The sequence below is a fragment of the Macrobrachium nipponense genome, chromosome 25, assembly GCF_015104395.2.
Source record: "Macrobrachium nipponense isolate FS-2020 chromosome 25, ASM1510439v2, whole genome shotgun sequence".
Taxonomy (NCBI): Eukaryota; Metazoa; Arthropoda; class Malacostraca; order Decapoda; family Palaemonidae; genus Macrobrachium; species Macrobrachium nipponense.
In genome coordinates, this window is record NC_087214.1 from 71,192,049 (window position 1) to 71,215,477 (window position 23,429).

The following is a 23,429-nucleotide window of genomic DNA, read 5'->3' on the forward strand; positions in this document are numbered from 1 at the left end:
TATAAAGGGTACATCTGTTATTATTTCAGGGAAACTTCTCTTAGATTTCAGAGGAACTTCTGTCAAAATATAAAGGAAACTTCTGATAGACTTAAATGGGAACTTCCGTCAGATTTCAGAGAAATGTCTAAATTTTTTTGTCAGTTTATGTCACTTTTAAGAGAAATTTCTGTAAGACTTTTTAATGATACTTCGGTCAGATTTGAGAGACGTTTCTGTCGGTTATGAAGTGACACTTCTTTCAAACTTGAAGATTTAAGTTTTTACTCCTTAATTCTAAAGTCGGATTTTTAATTTATTTTTTTTTACTTGGAAACATCTGCTTTTTCCCCTAATCAGTGTCAAGTTTCTGGTTTTTATTCATTATTATTTGCCGTCTACTTTTCATGGGTTTTAACATTTTTTATCGTGTCTTCATATGTTTTTAGGGTTGATTTGATTTCTGACATCACTTCAACCTTAACTTCTTAATCTGACCTGACATCACTTCAAACCTTGACATTTTATGACATTGACATCAGTTCAAATCTGACATCACTTCAAATCTGACATCACTTCAACCTCGACCTTTTACCTGGCTTTGACATCACTTTAATCTTGAACTCTCAACATTCGACTTCTTGACTTCACTTTAGCCTTGGCTTCTTAACATCTGACCCCTGACATCTCTTCAACTCTGACCTGTGATTGGACATCTGACATCACTTCACCTCTGACCTTTTATGACATCTGACATTACTTCAACTTTGACCTCTTATGTGACCTCATATTGATATAACTTCAACTTTGACCTCTAATGTGACCTCTGATATCACTTCAACTTCCTTGACCTCTCTGACACGCTTCAATTTGACCTCTGACATCATTTCAACCTTTACCTTTTATATGACATCTGACATCACTTCAACTTTGACCTCTTATCTGACTTTTGACATTCACTTCAACCTTGACTTTTTATATGACATTTGATGTCACAATTTGACCTCTTGACATAATTTCAACCTTGACCTCTAATCTGACCTTTGACGTCACTTCAGCCTTGACATCTGACATCACTTCAATTTTTACCTTTAGGTCACCTTCAGTATATTCTTTTTCTTGTGATATCGAGCAGTAAAAAGTACTACAAAATTAATAAAACAAATTTAATGAAATTAATAAAAATAAAATAAGAATTTTACAATAAAAATCTAAAAAGACATTATTAATAAAATATTAAAAATATAAATCAAACTTCTTCCCAAATTCTAAAAGAAGGGTAATCAGACCAAGATGCATAAACAACAATACCGTGACTTTTATTTGGCGTTTACATGGTTTAGAAAAATACAAAATCGCCCTTTCAGTGTAGGAGGAGTGAGGGACAGGTCTCCCTCACTCACGCTTCTCTCTATAAACTGAACGACTTCTTTCCCCACCGAGTTGACCATCATCTAATGAGGAGTTTGAGAGAAGGGGTCGAGTCGAACCACTAGCGTTTGAGACGAAGGGTCTTGAGTTTTTATTTTTAGTTTTAAAGTTTTTGTATTGAGTTTGATGAAGGGGGTTTTTAACACTCGTTTGGGTCCAATAGACCCAGTTTTGGGGGGCTCTTAGTTTTTTTTTATTTCAAAGTTTTTTTTTTTTTTATTGAGTGTTTGGGATCTTCAGTTCTCTAGAGTTTAAAGTTTTTTTTTTTTTTTTTTTGTTTTTTTTTTTGAGTTTGATGAAAGGGTTTAATTTTTCTCACATGCTTGGGTCCAATGGATCCAGTTTTTTTTATCTATCCACAACTGAGGCTTTTATTACTATTATCATCAATATAATTCGGAAAGTATACTTTGAGTCAATGTGAAAATATGTCCTATTATCATTACCTTGAGATGACGTGATTTGAAACTGATTATATATAAAATGTTCAAATTTGTATATTGTCTACTATTTTTGCTTTCAGTTCTATAACAATTGAGCTCATATTTTCATAATGTATCGAATGAATTTTTATAGTACCTTTTTTTATTTCAGTATTTCAATACTCTCCATTTCAACTGATCAGAAATATCAAACTGATTACCAACTATGATTTATTTTGAGATTTTTTTGTTATTTTATGATTTTCGCACTATTATGAAGCATAGAAACTGCGTTTTAATGGATTTAATTTTCATTGTAGCCAAAAATGATCACTCCCAAGTTTCAAATTGTTCTTGTATTTGACTTCCAACATCCCATATATCCACACTCATTACAATATTTCTTTAATATTCATATTTTCTTCCAACTTTTATTCCAAATATCAGTAAATCATATCCTTAATTTCACTTGCTCACGCGAAATTAAATCTCCCTGAACTTAGAACATTTCTCTGAATTTAATTTATTTATAGAATATTACTAGATTTGAAATTGGGACAATTAATTCGTGATGCGTAATTCACCATCTTTTTTTTTCATAGTGGGTATTCATTCACATAAAACTCTGTATACTCGTTTTTTTTTCATCTGTCCACCCGCCTGTTTTGTTTGCGTATGGTAACACTGCGTCCCGGTCTTTAGATAGTTACATGCAGCTTACATTAAAAAATTATAACAATATCCTATTTCGAATATTAACGGTGTAATTCACATACAGTAATTTATTAAAACACTTTTCAGTTGCAAATGTACACCCAGATATCCTTTCATTTACCTAAAACTTCCACATAGCGTAACTATCTGTAAAGCCCGGGACGCAGTGTTACCATACGCAAACACCACAGGCGAGTGGTCAGATGGAAAAAAAAAAACAGAGTATAGTTACTGGGGATTCACTATCGATTTTTATATTGTGGGTATTCACAATCTTAATAGTGATTGGGAATTCACCATAACTGTTCTGTTGAGTTGTTTGTTGCGAGGGAGGAATCACAGAATATTAGAAAATATTCCAAATTAGTTTCACGTTGTAGATTTCCCAATTTTTTCATTTATCTAATTTAAATGTCCACTTATTAAAGATTTAACAGGTTTAAAATTGACAATTATTACTTCCACAGGCGGTGGGATCCTTTCATATTAAATTTTTCACTGTTTGATAGATTTTAATTTTCTAGTGCAAATTCTAATTGAATTTTCAATATGTACATTAAAATTTATCACTTAAAATTTTACTGTAGCACTTCTGTTATATTGTCCATTGAAATGTTTATTAATATAATATACCAGATCACTTCCATTATATTATTCATTTTATGAATAGTTTTTCACTCGAAAACCTTTCAATTGTCTAAAAATTCTCGATGTAGAATGTGGCAATTTTACTTCATATTCTTTCGGGAAATTCATTTTAATTGGCTAACATTTTTTTTTATATAATAAGGGCGATGTTTCTTTCACATTGAATATAAACACTTCCTCAGACAAACAAATATAATTATATATTTATATATAATTACGATTCGAGATAAAAACATTTTATTTTCCCTATATTTGTAAATATCTCTTTCTAGCATATACGAAACAAATATTTTGTATTTTTTTTTTTTTTTTTTTTGAAAAATAAGACTTCAGCAACATTCATTAGACTCACATTGTAATAACACTTTTATTTTTTTTAAACAGCTTCATCAGCCAAGCTCGAACGCAAGCAAGGCTCACAATATATTTTTATTATAATTTTCTCAATAGCTTCAGCCACACTCGAACGCAACGCTCAATATTTACACTATGTTACAAGTTCAGCGTCGGCTGACATAAATATCTTGGGAGATTCTCTCGCGCGTAGAGCATTCACACACAATCGACGTGGAAATTTTACCTCGACTATATGAAATAATTTGACTTGTTAGTGTTGCGAAACGATGAAATATCAGCGTTCTGTATTCCTGAATTGTTATCATTTCTATATTATTATTATCATTATTATTATTGTCAGCTGTGGACACGTGGCAAAATAAATACCGTTCGCTGAAACACTCAACTTAAACATATATATTTGTCGGACGTCAGCTTAGGAAACTGACACTCGCTCGGCGAGTGCAGAATGTAAAATTAGGAATGCAGTGATTGCAGGACTTGTTGGGGACTTACTGGGGACATGTTGGGGTTTGTGGGGGACACAGATTTGTGGTAAACATGTTGGGGACTTGTAGGGGACATGTTGGGGACATGTCAGAGACTTGTTGGGGACATGTCAAAGACTTGTTGGGGACATGTTGGGGACTTGTTGGGAACGTGTAGGGGACATGTTGGGGACTTGTGAGGACTTTCGGAATTTGTTGACTTGTTGGGGTCTTCTTGGAATCCTGTTGGAGACTGAATTGGAATTTGTTGGGGACTTACTGAGAATTTGTTAGGAACGTGTTGGGGACTTGTAGGGGACTTGCGAGGACCTTGGGGAATTTGTTGACTTGCGGGGGTCTTGTAGGAATCCTGTTGGGGACTTACTTGGAAATTGTGGGGGACATGTTTGGGACTTGTGAGGACTTGTAAGTGACATTTCTGGGACTGGTGGGGAACTTTTTGTGGGACTTAACTGGAGGAGGATGGCCACACTTTAAAAAATGAACCATAACTTAAATGTACAAGAGATGAAAACGGGCCCTTTGATTTGTCGTAACTATGTAGGACTTGTATGTGTGTCCCGGAGGACTTGTAGGTAACTTGTAGGCCTTTTAGGTAAGTTGTAGGCGACTTGTAGGACTGGCACCTGAACCGAATGAGGACTTTCGTTAATGAAACGAAAACAACGGGGCACTTTGAGACTTATTTTTGAGACATTATATCAGTCGTTTCACCAAAGTCATCACTACTTTGTCTTGAAGGCACGTGGTGGGTCAGGTATCGGCATTGGTATGACCGTGGTCGCCGCCAGGGGGTCGCCGATCCCGGAGGAGGTGACGACGACGTCCCCCTCTGTAATAGGCGGCGGCAGGGGGTCGGGGTACGTCAGATGGGCGGCCGTGACCCGCCCGTCGGCGCAGCTGGAGACGTGGATGTCGCAGTGAATCGTTGTGATGGGTTGGATGTTCGCTGCGTCTTTCTTGTTCGCCTCCGATTTGGACGACGAGGAGGACTGGTTCGAATGGGAATTAGTGGGGTCCCACGATTCCAGCATGTGGGCCACCTCTCTGAAGCCGTCCAGGAATTTGGCGCTGCCCGAGCAACTTTCCAGACCTGATGGGGGACGAGGGAGACAAGAATGTAAACAATATTGGGAGCCATTCCAGCAGAGAGGTTGCGTTCCATTGGCCATGTAAACATTAGATCAATGGGGGCGTTGCGTTGAACTAATTTCAGAATTAGGAAGGGCTATGGAATAGAAATAATCTACTGAGGGAACAAAATGATCTTGAACTAGGTTTTTAACGTTTGAATTTTAGGGAGAGGTTGAAATATCATCATAATTCATTAGTGGAAGCACTGTTTTGAAAACTGGCTTTAGGGAGCTGTCAATGGAAAGCAACCATTTACTACTTTAAATTGTTAGATAGTAAGTCGAGTAAGGATCACACCATCACTACAGCTACTTCTGCCACTGTCACTACTACTAATCCAGCTATGACTACTACTGCCATTACTACTATTTCTACTTCCACTACTGCTATTTCTACGGCATCAAATTTGAATTGACAAAAATCAAGAGAGAAAAAGGAATTAGAAAACAGGCAAAGAATAGGATTTTGAAAGAAGAGAGAAGAGAAGAAGAAAAGAAGAAGAAGAAAGTGACCTGTCCAAAAATCTAAACACTGTGTTATCATACTATATAGCTGCTCCTTTTGTTATCTTATCTTGCACCTGTCATGTGTTATATTACGCATCTGTTCGTGGGTTATAAATCGGTGTGGTTTGTGGACAGCTGTGCCGGAGATTCTTCATATATTCCATCATTTAGTTGTTCTTTGTCATCTGTGTTCGTTTTCGATTAAGTGTTTGGTTTGTCTTCATGTAGGAATCCTCTGTTTTGACTTTCGTGGGAACAAGACAACGGGCATTTTGTTTTCTTACTCCACTTTTGTCAGGGATATCTTTTTGTTTCTGAAAATGTGATGTTTGATGGTGGTTGGGTCTATCAGAGAATGTAGCATCATGCTGCGCATTTCTGTGACTTACTATGTCGTGTTGATGGTGGTGCAACCCATGAAATTAAACGGTGTTCTTTCAGCAGTGGCTTTCAGTACCCAATTCATGTGTAAGGTAGATGTTCTGTAGTTTGGCTGAGGTTAGAAGGGCAGTTCTGTAATTTGGCTGAAGCAATGTGAAAGTTATTTCTGCAGTTCTGGCTGAGGTTTACTTCAACTTGTCACGCAGGTCTATCATAGCATGAAGTTTTGATATTTTGACTTCAACTACTTCAGTTCACCAAACTGTATGGCACTGATGGTGATGTGGTTTAATTATGTAGCAATTAGTAGTTATTGTAGCACAAATGGTTCGTAGGCAAAGTATGCGTCAATGCATACATATGATTATGCATACACACGTACGTGTATTTAATTTTATAGGCTTCAATCTCTGTTTTTGGTCTGAGTGATTTGTTTAACTCAAGAATCCATTGAGTTTTAGATCCATTTAAACGAGTTTTACCTTATTATTTAAAAGATAAAGAAACACTTTTAAGTTACTTTCAAAGGCTTTAATCATATCAAACATTATAAGTTGAAATATTTACAGAAAATCCATTACATGAAGAAATGAGGACCTATGTAATTCAAATCTTTCATTTTTTTTTTTACTTTTTTGGTTTTAATCATTTATAATTCTGATAGTATAACAATATTTCACAACGTAATATGGACAGTTTTTTTTACATAAAACAGCGACCACTAACATCCTTGAGAAAGACCGAAAGATACAAAATTCATTTACTATTGAAAATGCTACACATATATATAGTAATCAATTCCACTTCTTGTTATCATTTTAGACATTGGAAATATCTTTTACTTTAGAGAGAAATTTTCCCCAGCAATTTAAATGTTGACTAATACGATACTAAATTGTAACAGTACTGATTGAAATCCATATTTGTTAACCGGTTTACATTCCAGGAGAAGAGATAAATGAAAAATAATTCCATTCCAAATTCACTGTTCCAGTTATTCATTGTTGAACATCATGTCTGTTTTATACTCGAACTCCCTTGAACTCTATAAATGGTTTGTCACGCATTATGATTTCTGCTCGGGAGATGAAAATATGTTTTGTAAATAAGGAGGAGGAGGCTGCTGCTGAAATGTTTGTATATGTCCCTATAAACTCAAGTGAAATTCCCCAACTAATGTCATTTCCGCACCCCCCCCACCCCCCCACCCCCAAAAAAAAAAAAAAACTTCCGTTTGTATGCAGGCTCAACAGGGTAGAAAAAGGTATAGGGGAGTATACCTACACCACAAAGATGTCCCTGTCACTTTTCCTGGCCTCATCATCATCATCACAATCCTCAAAATCCTTTTTTTTTTTTTTTTAACCCCTGCCCTCCGCGCTAAGACTTACAAGAAGATAGTGATCCAGGGGAAGAGCCTTCACCTTCGTAAGCATAGTTCCTCAGGTCGTCGCCGGCCGGAGTGATGGTGCCGCCCTTGGTGGACCCGTTTTTACTCGTGCCGTTCCTGGTCTCCACCAGGCTGCCACCACCTCCTCCTCCTCCGCTGCTCTTGCTGGAGCCGTTCCTCAACGTCGGAGAGGTGACGGAGCCGCCGATGATTGTGCGCTTCTGGTCCTCCATGCTGCTGGTGACTGAGGCTGCGTCGACTTGTAGGACGTCTACGTCTGAGACACAGAGAAAAGATGCATATGTTACACAAAGATATGTCGGCAGGAGAAAAACATTGTCTACGATAATTTTGTACTGAGGCTACGTCAACTCGTAGGACGTTTACATCTGAGATACAGAGAGAGAGAGAGAAGCTATTGACATTAACGTCTGAGATACAGAGAGAAAAGCTATTGACATTAATGTCTGAGAAACCGAGAGAAAAGCTATTGACATTAACGTCTGAGATAGAGAAGAAAAGCTATGGACATTAACGTCTGAGATACAGAGAGTTAAGCTATTGACATTAACGTCTGAGAAAGAGAGAGAAAAGCTATTGACGTTAACGTCTGAGATACAGAGAGTTAAGCTATTGACATTAACGTCTGAGAAAGAGAGAGAAAATTATGGACATTAACGTCTGAGATACAGAGAGAAAAGCTATTGACATTAACGTCTGAGATACAGAGAGAAAAGCTATTGAGATGAACAACAAACCCTACAAAAATTACGGGGTGTGTGTTCAAAGTTTGGTTTTATTTGTGTGAGTGGGCGGATATGAATTTGCATCTTATAAAAGTAATGGTTTGAGAGGCAGCATGTTTCCTTATTTGCTAAAGGACTGAAAATTCCAGGGAAAAGAAGAGTAGTTACTCCCCCCTCATAAGTTCAAATGGCAGCAACCAGGTGAACTACAAGATCCCATTTTTTCTGATAACAGAGAAGTGATTTTGCTTTTTACAGTACTTGCAATGGGTGTACTAACAAATCAAAGTAAAAAAATATTGAGTTATTTCATTTTACAGGTGCCATTTCTTCCAGATTACCATGATTTTCATTTCATCAAAGATATTTATCATACACAGAATAGAATTTGAGAACATGCCATTTGTAACATATTTTCTTTTGTATTTTCCAGGAATACTTTGCTGATAACAGAGGACAATACTGTGAGGATGTACCATAGTGATCACCATGATTAGTATTCACAGGACAGAAAAATGCAAGAGAGGACAGCCCACACCTCCAGTTTGATATGCAGTGACCGGTACACCTAGATTAGGCCACCGTGAACCGAAACACCTGGAGAAAAACTCAATGAATTGGGACCACTGGAAACTATCCCTGCCTCCATACAGATACATTCTGCACCTCGTTCTACAGACAACAATAACGTATCTTAACCATATTAAAGAACCAGAAGAATGCAATGCAAAGGAATACACCGCTTTGCACAATGGCAGGAGATTAGAATCAAGCACATCATGCAATTTAACAGTGATGCATAAGCTCTATTTTAAGAGTACTCTTATGAACAATCAATCGTATTAATTCCAACCTTTTTCTGTTATAGCCGTGATTATACACTTACATGATTTAACTGGATTAGTGCATTTCTTTCAATAGATTTAATTTTTTTTCCAAATCCTATACCTGAGGGTAGAGACAAGAATAGAGAAGGAGCACTATTGATCACAACACCAAACTGATCAATGCGACTGTGTGATCAGATGGAAAAATAGCAAGATGAGGTTCAGACCACACCACAGACCATGACATTATTTTAAGATATACAGAATAGATAGGTACACCTGGGACATATCTATTTAGATATTTTCACCTCCAAAGGATACATTCTGAAATTTTGAGATATACAGAATAGGAAGGTAAGTACACTTGGGAGATATTTAGACATTTTCACCTCCAAAGGATACATTTTGAAAATTTGAGATATACAGAATAGAAGGTAATACAGTAAGTACACCTGGGAGATATTAGACATGTTCCCCTCCAAAGGATACAATTCTGACATTTTGAGAAATTCAGAATAGAAAGGTAGTTACACCTGGGAGTTATCTATTTAGATATTTTCGCCTCCAAATGATACATTTTGAAATTTTGAGAAATAAAGAATAGAAAGGTAGGTACACCTGGGAGATATTTAGATATTTTCACCTCCAAATGATACCTTTTGAAATTTTGAGAAATACAGAATAGATATTTAGATATTTAGAGAAATACAGAATAGATATTTAGATATTTTCACCCCCAAAGGATACTATTCTTCTCTGCTCATAAGAACTCATATGTCTACAAGTCTCCTATATCTTACAGGATACGTCTCGGGTCAACCAACAGAACAGAACTGGATAACAGGCATGGAGAAGACAAGGATTACTCGTAGGCGTCTGACCAAGACACAGACTAGCTGCTTGTGTAGCAATAACGAGTAAGTAGAATTCCATTTTGTTCACAATATATTTTTTATGTATCTCTTGTTCATATACAGCTTACGAGGTCTCTTTTCAACAATGCATATTCGAAGCCAGGATAAAACCCGATTGTTATTTTGTAATAATGTAATAATTAATGCAATAATTATAATAATTAAAACCAGTTATTATAATTGTAATAATTGTTTAATTATTGTAATAATTATGTTCACATACAGCTTGGAAGTTCGCTTTTCGATAATGCATATTCATAGAGAGAATTTTGTAATAATTGCAATAATTATTGTAATTGTAATAATTAAAACCAGATAGTTGATTTGTAATAATAATTGTAATAATCAAAGACAGTTATTTTGTAATAAAGTTTTGTAATAATTATTGTAATGGTAAAAATTAAAACCAGTTAGTTATTTTGTAATAATTATTATTATTAATTGTAATCTTGTCCCCTATTTTCCAGAATAAAACGCAGATGAGAGAGAACACGGGAAAGAACCGTCTAGCAGCTTGAATTAGAAGCTAAAAACATTAAATCGAGAAAATCTAAAAGAGCCGCCATCAAACACTACAGTCAAACCATATTAGATATAATTCGCTCACAAGGAAGAGGACATGTATCATAAACCTAAAGACCCTATTCGACAGAATTACATATTTATTAGAATTCCGACACACCTGTTAAAGAAAATGAGATGATAGAACTTTATGAACTAATAGTAGAACTCATATTTATTAAAATTCTGACAAAACCTGTTAACAAAAATGAGATGATAGAACTTTATGAACTAATAATAGAACTCATATTTATTAGAATTCTGACAACATGCTAACGAAAATGAGATGATAGAACTTTATGAACATAAGAATTTGATAATGATCCGGATTCACGCGCAGGACAGCTCTGGTGTGAATAACTTATTGAAGATGACGATGATATTATCAGAACATAGCCATTGGTGGGACTGACCACTTAAGACTCACGTACCAGGGAACTTCATAAGACTTAGAACACACCTTTAAACACTTTTTACCTGGCCATACCTTGAGGAACTACAAACTACGAAAATGCACTATATGAAACCAGAAGACATGTTGGAATATTTCCGAGGAGAATGGGACAGTCATTTGAGGATACGTAGTTCCATCCACAGACGTCAAGGCAGGGATACAAAACCAGCATGCAGATGTCATGGAGAGTGAGCATATCCATACCATTGTAATTAACAACTTAAATATTTACCATACTCACATGTAAGTAATAATATTGAATATTTACTGTGTCATGTTGTCATGAATTCAAATGTAAGAAGTAATATGGGCTTGATAAAGTTTGGATAATATTCATTGTCGCAGAATAATATACCAATTATAACCATGATGATGGATAGTTTGTATCTTGCATTAAATTGGGGAATATTGTCGCTAATAATCATCTTACAATAAATGTTATTAATTTGAGTAATAGTCACTGAAAATCACCTTGTATTAAATTTTTTTTCTCTATTTCTCTATACGACAAAACACGGGGTTAATTCATAAAGGAAATTGTTATTGCAATAAATGTAATAACACCGTAAGAATAGGACGATTGAGAATACAACGGCCAACACCCAATGATCTTTTGAGAATATAACACCAACACCATCATGTTGATCTTCGTGAATGCAACACCATTCCTGTTAATTGTAACAAGACAGCATGTAGAGGACAGATAATCTCACAATTCGTTGTCGAAAGTTGAACGGAAATCATTGGCAGCAAAGCAGTTCCTGAGAGATGAGATATTGGCAAGAAAGAAAGGAAGTATTAGCATTGGTAGCAGTTGGCAGCAAGCAAAGCAGTTTTGAAGAGACTGTTCTGGGGAGACACGAATCACAATTGGGAAGCAAGAAGTGTATATGGAATATGGACCTCATGCAGCAAAGCAGTTCTGAAGAGACACGAATCTTCACAGACCCAGTGGCAGTGTACTTGGGACTCAGAACATGGGACTTCCTGACTTCATTCTTGAAGAGGCAAGAAGGATCATCCCACAGTAGTCTATGGAACTCATTGCCAGCAAGCAGTGAAGAGACGAATCTATACAGATACAAGGAACTTCATAACTTCATTCTTGAAGAGTCATTACACTATTACACTATATGGAACTGGAACTCTGGAACTGGAACTAAACTCTGTCTGCATTGAGCGACAGTCTGAAGAGACATGAATCTAAAGAGACACGAATCTACACAGCACACATTTGAGACCAGCATAACATATAGGTTAAAAATCCATTGGACAGATTTCAGTCGTCATTTCTTAGCATACACTCCACGACCGCAGTTGTGCACCACTGATTCACTGTGTCTGAACAGGGGAGACAGTGATCATACATCTCAACCTGCAGTAAGACGTCAACCTATAGGGGATTCCCTCCGAAATTCAAGTATACCGAGGAAACGGCTGTCTATGAATCTCCCTGACGACAAATTAGTCAAATTTGTACTTTAGTTTTCGTCAACATATAGGGGATTCCCTCCGAAATTCAAGTATACCGAGGAAACGGCTGTCTGTATGAATCTCCCTGACGACAAATTAGTCAAATTTGTACTTTAGTTTTCTACAACCATCTACACTAGTTGTAACACATGTAATCTACCTCACGACAAAATTAGTCAAATTTGTACTTTAGTTTTCAAAACTGTGTACAACCATGTACACTAGTTGTAACACATGTACAACAACCATATTAGGAACACACAGAAGAAAGCAAGTAGGGTTTGTATACAAAGAAGAAGTAATACAAATGATTGTGATGAACTGATTAGTCTAGAGTCTTTATGTTTTTGTCAGGTACGTACTTGCTTTGCTTAATACTTGCGTTAAACTTTTGTGCTTAAGTTCCTGATGTATCACAGAACGTTTCTAAGCGGAATATTAGATTAAATTTCATTGTGTCAAATGCATTTGATTAATAAAAATTCTAGAATCCTTAAAGGCTCTATATAGGCAGTAAACTGTAACTGTTATTGGATAGTAATGAAATAAAACTTATCAAAGCAGCATTTACGTTTTCTTTACAATCCTCAAATGTAAAAATACCTATTTAGTATTTCTACAATTCTCAAATGTAAAATAGGTATACATATATAGTAGGTCTTGCTATTGTGGTGGAATTTCTCCTGAAGGAGACCCACTAAACAGAATCACTAATACAAAAAGACCCACTAAACAGATACAAAAAGACCCACTAAACAGAATCACTAAAAGTTCAGTGATAAACTAAGCTGCTAGGACAGGCCATTAGAACGAGATTACTCTAAAAGACCCACTAAACAATCACTAAAAGTTAAGTCATAAACTCAGATTCACTAAAAGTGTCAATTTTAGACCCACTAAACAGATAAACAACAAAGTTTCAATCATAAACTGATATTCACTAAAAGTGTCATAAACTGAACACTAAACAGAAATTCACCAAACATTCAATCATAAATGAGAAGCATAAATGTGCAAACATTACCCAAATATTTCAGAAATAAAGAGAAGTATGGCTGATCCTAATGATATTTTGGAAATGAAAAAAAATGAGTGTGGAAACAAAAAATGGGCAGTATTTTGGAAATAAAAAAAACCATGAATGTGGAAAAATATTCCCCCCCAAAAAAAAATTTTGGAAATAAAGAAGCATGAATGCGGAAACTCATTACCCAAAAACTTTCGGAAATAAAGCATGACTGATCATAAAGATACCCGAGAATACCCATTTAAGTGACACTACAACTTTCATCACAAAGAAGCTGCCTGCAGCAAAATGCCAATAGGACATCTGTTAGCACACAGGAAGAAGAATGAAGAAAGGCAAGTCTTTGCTTTCCGTAACCTCTACTTCCTGTGGAAATTCAGAGGGTTATTTTTCTTTCATAAATATTACTTTCACCCTTTCCTGTGGATATTCAGTCGGCTTTTTCTCTTTCAAAAACACTTACACTCCCAGTGGGTGTTCAGTCAGCTTAACCCCCTGTGGGTATTCAGTCAGTTTTCCCCCCTTTTATAGACTTATTTACACCCTCCTGTGGGTATTCAGTCAGTGTTCCTCCTTTCATAAACTTATTTACACCCTCCTGTGGATATTGAGTTAGTTTTCCCCCTTTCATAAACACACACACCCTCTCCTGTGGTTAATCAGTCGGTTTTCTCTCCTTCATAAACATTCACCCTTTCCTGTGGTTATTCAGTCAGTTTTCTCTTTTTCATAAACATACTTACACCCTCCTGTGGATATTCAGTCAGTTTTTCCCCTTTCATAAACACACACACCCTCTCCTGTGGTTATTCAATCTGTTTTCCCCTTTCATAAACATACATACACCCTCTCCTGCGGATACTACTTAGTCAGCTTTCTCTTTCATAAACACATATTCTCCTGTGGATATTCAGTCAGTTTTGTCTCTTTCATAAACACACACAATATAAAATAACATAAATATCGTCTCACCATAGCCAAGATGATATTTTATGCTTGTATCCTATTTTCTATTCTGGAATTTTAAGTTGTATTTAACAGAAGAAGAGAGGACAACAGGAAATAAGTTTGTTAAGAGCCACACACCTACTAAATTAACGCGATCAGTTTTGCAGCGGCTGAAATTGACACGACAATGAATCGAATGCAGACTCCGCCAAGTACTCGAGGATATCCAACTAATTAGTACATCAGGGAACTAGAAATCACCATCTTAGAGATATCAACAGCTTAGGAGGACTCCGTAAAGCCAGATCATGCTACATCCTGGTTTAGCAAGGCGGACATGGGACACGGGGCCCCTAGACTGCTCTTGAGAACTGGTCACAGTCACAAATGAACAGCTGAGAGGTTGAGACAAGAGACAGATGTAGAGAGGAGCCAGAAGATTACCGTTAACATGTGAATGTTGACTGGAATTAAACGACAGATCTCAAGGATGTGTGGCACCTCTGACATCGGACGGGGACACAGGCCAACAACTGGCTTACACACACACACACACACACACACAAAGGAAATTACTGTTTTCAATAAGCTATACCATAACCAAGGTGTCAATGAATATTTTTCAATATATTATTCGTTTAATTCTGTATTTTCAATCTGTACTTTGCAGAGGCAAGACAGGGCACTCAGGCATGAGTGCTGGGAGGGGCTACACTACCCATAAATCAACATGAACAGGATTTTAAGAACTGCATCTCATTTCTTAAGCTGGTTTCAGCCCTTACAATCCTAGTCATGCTCATTTATGGGTTGTGTTTATCATCCCATAACTCATGTCCAATGATCTTGTCTCCTCTCCGTTAAGTACACCTTGAAACGAAAGACATAATATAAAAACTGCAACTATCTAACATCATCCTAGTTATGATAAAGCAACATCAAAGATATTTTTTCCTGTGTGTTTGAGGAGGAGCTGGCGAGATTAATGAAATATTCCTCTCGTCACTGCCATTCTTCCTTTTGCAGGTCACTTGACTGTCTCCCTAATTGGTGCCATAAGTGACGCAACTCACTGAAAGCTGTCGTCCGATACCACCCAACATTTCGATGCAAACAGATCCTCCCCTGGTCCCCCTCTGTACCTGTGAATGGCCTCACCTCCCAGCTGCCCATCCATAATTGAAACCAACCCCCAGGAGGAGAGAAGAGGTCCCTTGCCCCATACCCAGTCCTACCAGACCCAGTGCCCACATGGCGCCGTCTGGCTCCCTGGAGTCCCTCTGAGCTACTCGTAACTCTAGGATGGAGGTCCTAGCTCCTGGATATATCATTTACCTGGATATCATGAAGTCATTGGTGTGATTTTCATTTCATTCATCATCATGTTAGTTTCAGTTCTGACAATACTCAAGCTAATTTAGCATAATCTGGTACTTCAAAAAATTCAAATCCTCTTATCACATCTTTTTCTTCTGGTAAATACAAATTGAAAATAGAATGAAGAATATTTAAAGCAAATAATATCAAAAGTATCGAAGTTATGATGAGAATATTTAAGTCGTTTTTTTTTTAATTTGTGCATGTTTATTTTTTATAAATAACTTTGAATTAAGTGTTTTTATGTATTTTTCAAGTAAGACTATTTGTGAAAGAAATTTTTCTGATTATATGTTTGAACAACATATAACACATATATAACATATGACTAGTCAAGTAAAATTCAAAATCGTCCAGCATTTAATGAGGTACTATTGAAGATAAAGAGGCCTATCTTCAACAGTACCTAATCAAATCCTGGATAATTTTTAATTTTACTTGTCTAGTTTCATATTTCCACTGCATTTTCAAGCTAACCTTAGCAGGGTAAAGACAGTCAATGTGACATGAATAATGGGATAAACCACATTACCCAATAATAACCATGACTTGGATTGTGAGGAATGAAACCAGAAAGTTTGTCAATGAGATGCAGACCTCACAATCCCAATCATGTTCATTCGTGGAGAATGTGGCGTTTCACATAACTGATGTTACACTGACCTATCTAGTCATCGCCAAGAACATCTTTAAAAAAACAGAACAAAAATAAGTAGTACTACAAATAAATACCCATTGCCATCATAGCTGTGATCAGGCAATGAGAGAGAGAAAGATTGATGGCTCTGCCACAGGGGGATGATGTTGATGGAGGGAAAGAGCGCACCACTTGTTATTGGGATGTAAAAAAAAAAAAAAAAAAAGGAGAGAATAGAGGAAATGCTAGTTTTTGAACAGGGACAGAGCAAATAAGACAACAGGAAATTCATTTTCATACCTTCTCCCAAATCTAGTGCATAAAGAAAGAGGCAGAGATACCAGCAACTCAAGGAAAGCTACCTTTCCAACCTCTCATACCTTTCATTAACAGCTGCTTTGTACAGACAGTAAATATGCTCCGGGGAAGTGGCACTACAATGATAGACCTCAGAGAAGGCTAAGATCACGATGAGGGAGTCACCACGAGGAAAATAGGTCACATGCACAATATGGACACGTACAAAATTGTTTACCACAAATATAAAAAAAGATCAAGAGTTCCCTCTCAGTGCAAACCATTAAATGTGACCAATAATGGATAGTCATGCACATCCAAATGAATGTAAACTCATAAAACTGAGAAACCTTATAAAGATACAACAGGAAGCATCACTAAATTAGAGGCATGAATGTATAAAAGTAAGGGGCCTTAACACACTCAAAAACAGACTATTAAGCACACAGCATCCAATCTATCAAAAATGTTGCTTCAATTACTAAAATGATGTGAACACCTACGAGCCCTTCAAGAAAGCTAAAAAAAAAAAAAAAAACATAACTGTTCCAAAACAGCTAAGATGTATATGAACAAGTTCTCCCAGAAACCCATCTTTATAAGTGACTGATGACACAACCTGCCTGACGTAACGGATAAGGGCTGCTAGGAGACTCTTGGAAAGATAATCCCGGATGTAAAGATGTAAACAAAGGAAGGCCAAAAGCATAAGAGCGAGATGGTGGCAAATGCAAAGACTTACCAGCAATATTAGGATTCTTGTTCCAAGCAGGTTGACCATTTGCTTTGGGGGGCTTCAGGAGTTTCAGTTCCAGGAGATTTGGCGTGTGGCTACAAGGCGAAGACGACTGCTCCCTGCAGTTAACCATATTTTCCTTTATGTCGGCCATGCCTCGCCTTAAAGCTGACCTTCGGTGGTGTTGGTGTAACAGGAACGCGCAAATGAGCACTGGGGGAGAGAAAAAGGTGAGAAAACTTACTTGAGTTAACCGTGAAGAGGCTGCAAAATCTCAGTTTTCTTTTCTGATTTAGTTTCTGACATGAGAAAATGGGTCACGATCCTTACTCTCTTAGAGACAAAACGCCTTATTTTAACATTGACAATGAGTATATTGTTAACCATATGTTGCAAAAACACTTAAGAAAATACCAAATATATTCTCTTTCTCTCTCTCAAATATTAAAACAGATTAATCAACTAAAACCAGCTAAAACTTACATTGCAAATATTCAAAAGAAAAACAGTACCAAGTATTCCTGCACAGTTACAAACAACATCTAAAAAAAAGTTCAACCAAAACCGACAGGAACTTACGTAATAAGAAGGTGCACCAGACTACGATAGCTACGAGTGCACCCAGAGACAGTTTTAATGAAGTGTCGGCTGCGTCCGGTAAATGGCAGTGCTGGCCATTGAACCCGCTGGGGCATGCGCACACATACCCAGCTGATGAAGACAGAACGGTTCGTGCAGTCAGTAATAAAGGGCTGTGATTCTAATATATGAAGTATTAAGGTTAGGATGCATTGGAACTTGCAATACTTTCGATACTAAAAATCATGGATAAAGAACATGTGTTCAATTTTAATATTGAGTGTCATTTAAAACAGGAGTGCTTATTTCGTGTCATTTAAATAGTGCGTGTTCAATTTCACATGTCATCTAAATAGACCGTATCAACATTTAATGCCATTTAAATGGAGTGTGTTCGACATTTGGCCTCATTTAAACATGGTACTCAACTTTTCATGACATTTAATGGACTGTGGTCAACATTTGAAGCCATGTACATGAAGGTATGCTCAAAATTTGATGTCGTTTAAATGGAGTGAGTTCAAGATATCATCATCCAGAGTGTTCTACTTTGCACGTCATTCAAATGGAGCATGTTCGACTTCGCCTGTTGTATAAATGGAGACTTTTAAACATATACGTAATGCCATTTAAAGGGAGACTGTTCAAAATTTGTTGCCCTTAAAATGGATTGTGTTCAATATTTGACCTCATTTAGATCTATGTTTAACTTTTTAGAGCATTTAAATGGTGTTCAACTCTGCATACCATTAAAATGGAATGATTTCAACTTTGCAGGACATTTAAATGGAGATTGTTAAACATATAACAATGCCATTTAAAGCGAGAATGAAACACTTACCAGTCTGTTTATTGTAGCAAGTTCCCCCGTTCAGACAGGGCTCCCAAACACACTCGTTTTCATCCTCGCAAACGTTCCGACTGGATGAGAGGATTCTCCCTTCCCCACATCTGCAGGAGAGAAAATGTACACAATTCAGTAGCAAGTGAATCTATCTCTCTTCTCCTCTCTCTCTCTCTCTCTCTCTCTCTCTCTCTAAAATATTTGCTATGAATCCTAACATAATCTAGCAGCAGGTGTCTAGATCTAGACAGAATCTGCTCTCTCTCTCTCTCTCTCTCTCTCTCTCTCTCTCTCCCCTGCAAATATTAGTTATGTACACCTTTCTGCACACCATAAATATGCTTTTGCCGAGATTAAAAAAAATGGGCCATGATACTAACAGTTGGTAATATTCCTCGAAATATCTGAATTCAGATATTCACGAAGGTAAAAACTTTTTGTGATATTAAAATTATTTTCAACTATTCACATTTACCCATAAAACTTATAAATATGGTGCGTGTTCAGGATATTTCGGGAAATAAGGAACCAAAAATACTTTGACTAATTAATGCATGTAAGCACGATAATTTTAAGAATTGAAAGCCCCATTTTATTATCATTATTCAATGAATGGCCGAGATATTAACAGAATTCATTCACAACAAAAAAGATTGCATACCAAAAAGGATTGCCCATCAAAAATCCCGCTCATTAATTGGAGTATGTGAAACTCAGGAAATGCCAAGATGATTAATACTACTTCTGGTGTTATTAATTATTGGAATATTATTCTTAAAAAATTCACTTATACGTAGAAATAAAAACTCGATTAATCATTACATTTAGTAAACTCATTTACTTTGATCTATCTCGTTAAATGATTTTATTTCAATCTATTCAATAGAATTCCCCATCTATTAAAACTCATATTACGTCCTTGCTAATCTATTTAAACTCACAACTGATTTCATGTAACATAGCTTTTATATCGTGACGTGATTTCCTTGCCCGTCCATTTAAACTCGCATGATTCCTTATCCCATCTACATAAGCCAAAATAGAACTTCCTTCCTCATCTATTGTGATGTCAAGACAATCTTTTCCATCTGTTTAAATCAGTGGTCTTCAAACTTTTTGAGGTCATGGCCTACTTTAGATATCTCCAACTACCCACGGCCCACTACTGCAGATTTAGAATAGGAATTGATAAGTTCAAAATACAATATATAGCTCCTGGAACTAGAATTTTATTACATGTTTTTTACCATAAATTCAAAATATAGATTTTCATTTTTATGACCTAAAGATTAACTAGTGAACAATTACTGGAATAGAATAAGAAAAAAAAAACATTTATTTCCATATTTTTACATATTCTGTTTATTTATAATTATAGGTCCGGATAAAAGAATATATACTTTTATTTTTATATATTGTTTATTCAACTTTAAATTCAATATATATATATATATATATCTATATATATTATATATATTATATATATATATATATATATATATCACTATATATATATATATATATATATATATATATATATATATATATATATATATATATATATATATTTTTTTTTTTTTTTTTTTTGCCAGTGGCCCACCTGATATCCGGCCCATGGCCTACAGTTGGAAGACCACTGGTTTAAATTAACACGATTTCCTTTCCCACAGACTCTGAGAATTACCTATCCCATCTATATAAGCTAAGATAGACCTTCCTTTCCCATCTTATAACTATGTCATGACAGTCATTCCCATCTATTTAAATCAACGCTATATCCTTCCCAATTGATTTAAACTCTCAATCTCCTATGATCCCATCTACATAAAGACAAGTTTCTGAAACTGGACCAGAGCTCTTACTTAAGGGAACATGTTCTCACCCGCAGTGATAACTCCTCCAGGTATCTATACAGGTGAGAGGCGCCCTACAGGAGACGTTGGTACAGGCGGGAGGAGCCCTGCAGCCGCGCTCCACGCCCTTGAACATACTGGCTTGCCCCCAGGGCGTCCCGTTGACGGCAGGAGGGAGCGGGACGCTCTTGCCGGAGATCCTGACGTCGTCGATGCATCCTGCGGGACATGATAAGGAAAAAGGTTACGACTAGAGGGTCTTGTCTGGTCAGTGATTCCAGGATTCAAATGTAGAGTTTCAGGGAGCTGTATTGATTTAGTGTCTTGTGACAGGATTCCAGAATATTTATTCAGATTCTTGTGATAGGATTCCAGAGTCCTACGCAAGGACATCTGGATACCAAGTACTCGAAAAATCGTTTCGTGTTAGAACTTTGTAGGACTAATAAAATACAACTAAGGGAAGATATTGCAATAAATATTTTTCAAGATTCATATATGGAACGTCAAGGCATCACTGGACTGATAAAATAACTTATTTTTTATATATGTAACTATATACTACTGCATAATCCACTGGTCAATTGTAGCTATTAAACTTACACATATATAATATTCTTCAAAATAGATTAGGAAAAAACCCTACAGATCAATAGAAAATATTTTTTTCACCCATAAAAACAATATCATTTTCTCAATTGCAATTAAAATGCCTTAATAATATATTTGGGTCAAGATGCAACCACCTCTAGTGAAAAAAACTGCATATGTAAGGGAGAGAGAGAGAGAGAGAGAGACCCAAATATATTATCAACAGGATAGATGTATATAATACCCCTCTCTCTCTCTCTCTCTCTCTCTCTCTCTCTCTCTGTCTCTCTCTCTCTCTCTCTCTCTCTCTCTCTCTCTCTCTCTCTCTCTCTCTCTCTCTCTCTCTCTAATATGATGATTCGTTCATTAAGTCATTTTAATTGCAATGTTCAAAATAAGGAATTGGATGATATTCTCTATCTCTCTCTCTCTCTCTGTCGCTCCCTCTAATATATATATAATATATATATATATATATATATATATAATATATATATATATATATATATATATATATATATATATATATATATATATATATATATAGTGCTACGCATGCCTATCATGAAAATAACTTCCCCGCTCGGTACAGAAAAAGTTTAAAAGAATTGAAGAATGATAATAGCTTACACATTACTAAGACTGATAAATCCAATAGTTTAGTAGTTCTGGACAAAACTGACTACATATCACGCATGCGTACTTTACTAGAAGATGAAATAACTTACAAAAAACTCGCAAAAAATCCGTTGGACCAAGTAATAAATAACTTTAATATCAATATCAAACATATTCTTGAAGATAAAAAAGAACTTTTGTGTAAGTTAACTGTAAAGTGTCCCTCATTACCTTATTTATATGGCCTAGTTAAAACTCATGCGCCCAATTATTAGTACTGTAGGATCAATTGCTTATAAACTATCTGAATATCTAACTAAATTGTTATCCCCGCTACTTGGAACTGTATCTAATTCACACATCCGGAATTCTCTTGATCTTGTGGAAAATATAAATAACATTGTACTAAACCCTAGTGATATCCTTGTCAGTTTTGATGTATTTTCCTTGTTTACAAAAGTCCCTATTGATTCTGTGCTAGAATATTTAAGTAATGAACTTGTACTGCATGAATTGCCTATGTCCATTAGTCACATAATTTCATTGATTAAGTTATGTATTTGAGATTGCAGATTTATTTTTAATGGAGAATATTACCAACAAATATTTGGTGTGGCCATGGGTTACCCTTTATCACCTCTCCTTTCAAACTTATATATGGAATTTTTTGAGAGACAACACCTCCCGAATATCACACTTATCCCCTTAAAATGGTACCGATATGTCGATGACATCTTAGTAGTCTTACCTGTTGTTATCGATGTAAATTATTTATTGTCTAAATTGAATATTTAGTGCCATCCATAAAATTCACTGTTGAAATTGAAAATAACAATGTCATCCCTTTCCTAGATGTAATTATAAATAGAGAATCTTTCCAATGAAAATTCAGTATTCATAGAAAACCCATAAATAATTTAACATATGCACATTTTTATTCTGGCCACCATCTTAATATTAAAATTTCAATTTTTTCTTCTATGTTCCTACGTGCTTTGCGTATCACGAGTCCACAATATCTTGACCAAGAAATAGAATATATAAAAAAGATAGGAAACGATCTCTGCTACCCACCTCATATAATTGATTTATGTTATCAAAATGCTCACAAAAAGTTTTATAGTGTTGCTATTAATGAAAAAGAAATGCCTAAAAATGTACTTAGATTGCCTTCCTTTCGTGGATTTGAAACCATAAAATTGATATTTAAATCGTTTAATGTTAATGTAGTGTTCTCTTATAACAATACCATTAAAGATATGCTAATTAAGAATAGTCCCGTAACAAGTAACATAATTTACAAAATTCCTTGTAAGGATTGCCCATCTTTTTACGTTGATCAGTCAAGTAACAATTTATGTGTACGTATAAAGCAGCATATGTATTCAGTTAGAACAGCCCAGACTTCAAATGCACTGTTTATCCATCTGAGTGAAAAATCTCACTGTATTAATTGGGGCGATAGCTCTGTAATTGGTAGATCTAATGATTATGTTT

The 23,429-nt window shown here is 35.8% G+C and overlaps 1 protein-coding gene and 1 long non-coding RNA gene across 3 annotated transcripts in view; one reads left to right on the top strand and one right to left on the bottom strand.

The window, feature by feature from the left end:
* The window catches only part of LOC135199528 (uncharacterized), a 31,680-nt gene extending 18,691 nt beyond the window's left edge, over positions 1-12,989 (top strand). Inside the window, exons 2-5 of one of the 2 annotated variants that reach the window (XR_010311090.1) lie at positions 8,630-9,377; positions 9,826-9,940; positions 10,405-11,195; positions 11,486-12,989. This is a non-coding gene — a long non-coding RNA (uncharacterized LOC135199528). Of the gene's footprint in view, positions 1-8,629; positions 9,378-9,825; positions 9,941-10,404 lie in introns of both variants that reach the window. The other variant, XR_010311089.1, reaches the window with a different exon arrangement.
* Positions 12,990-20,752: 7,763 nt separating this feature from the next.
* LOC135199527 (putative neural-cadherin 2) overlaps positions 20,753-23,429 on the bottom strand; it is a gene marked incomplete in the record, with an annotated part of 106,858 nt that continues 104,181 nt past the window's right edge. The window contains 1 exon segment of the mRNA XM_064227657.1: positions 20,753-20,942.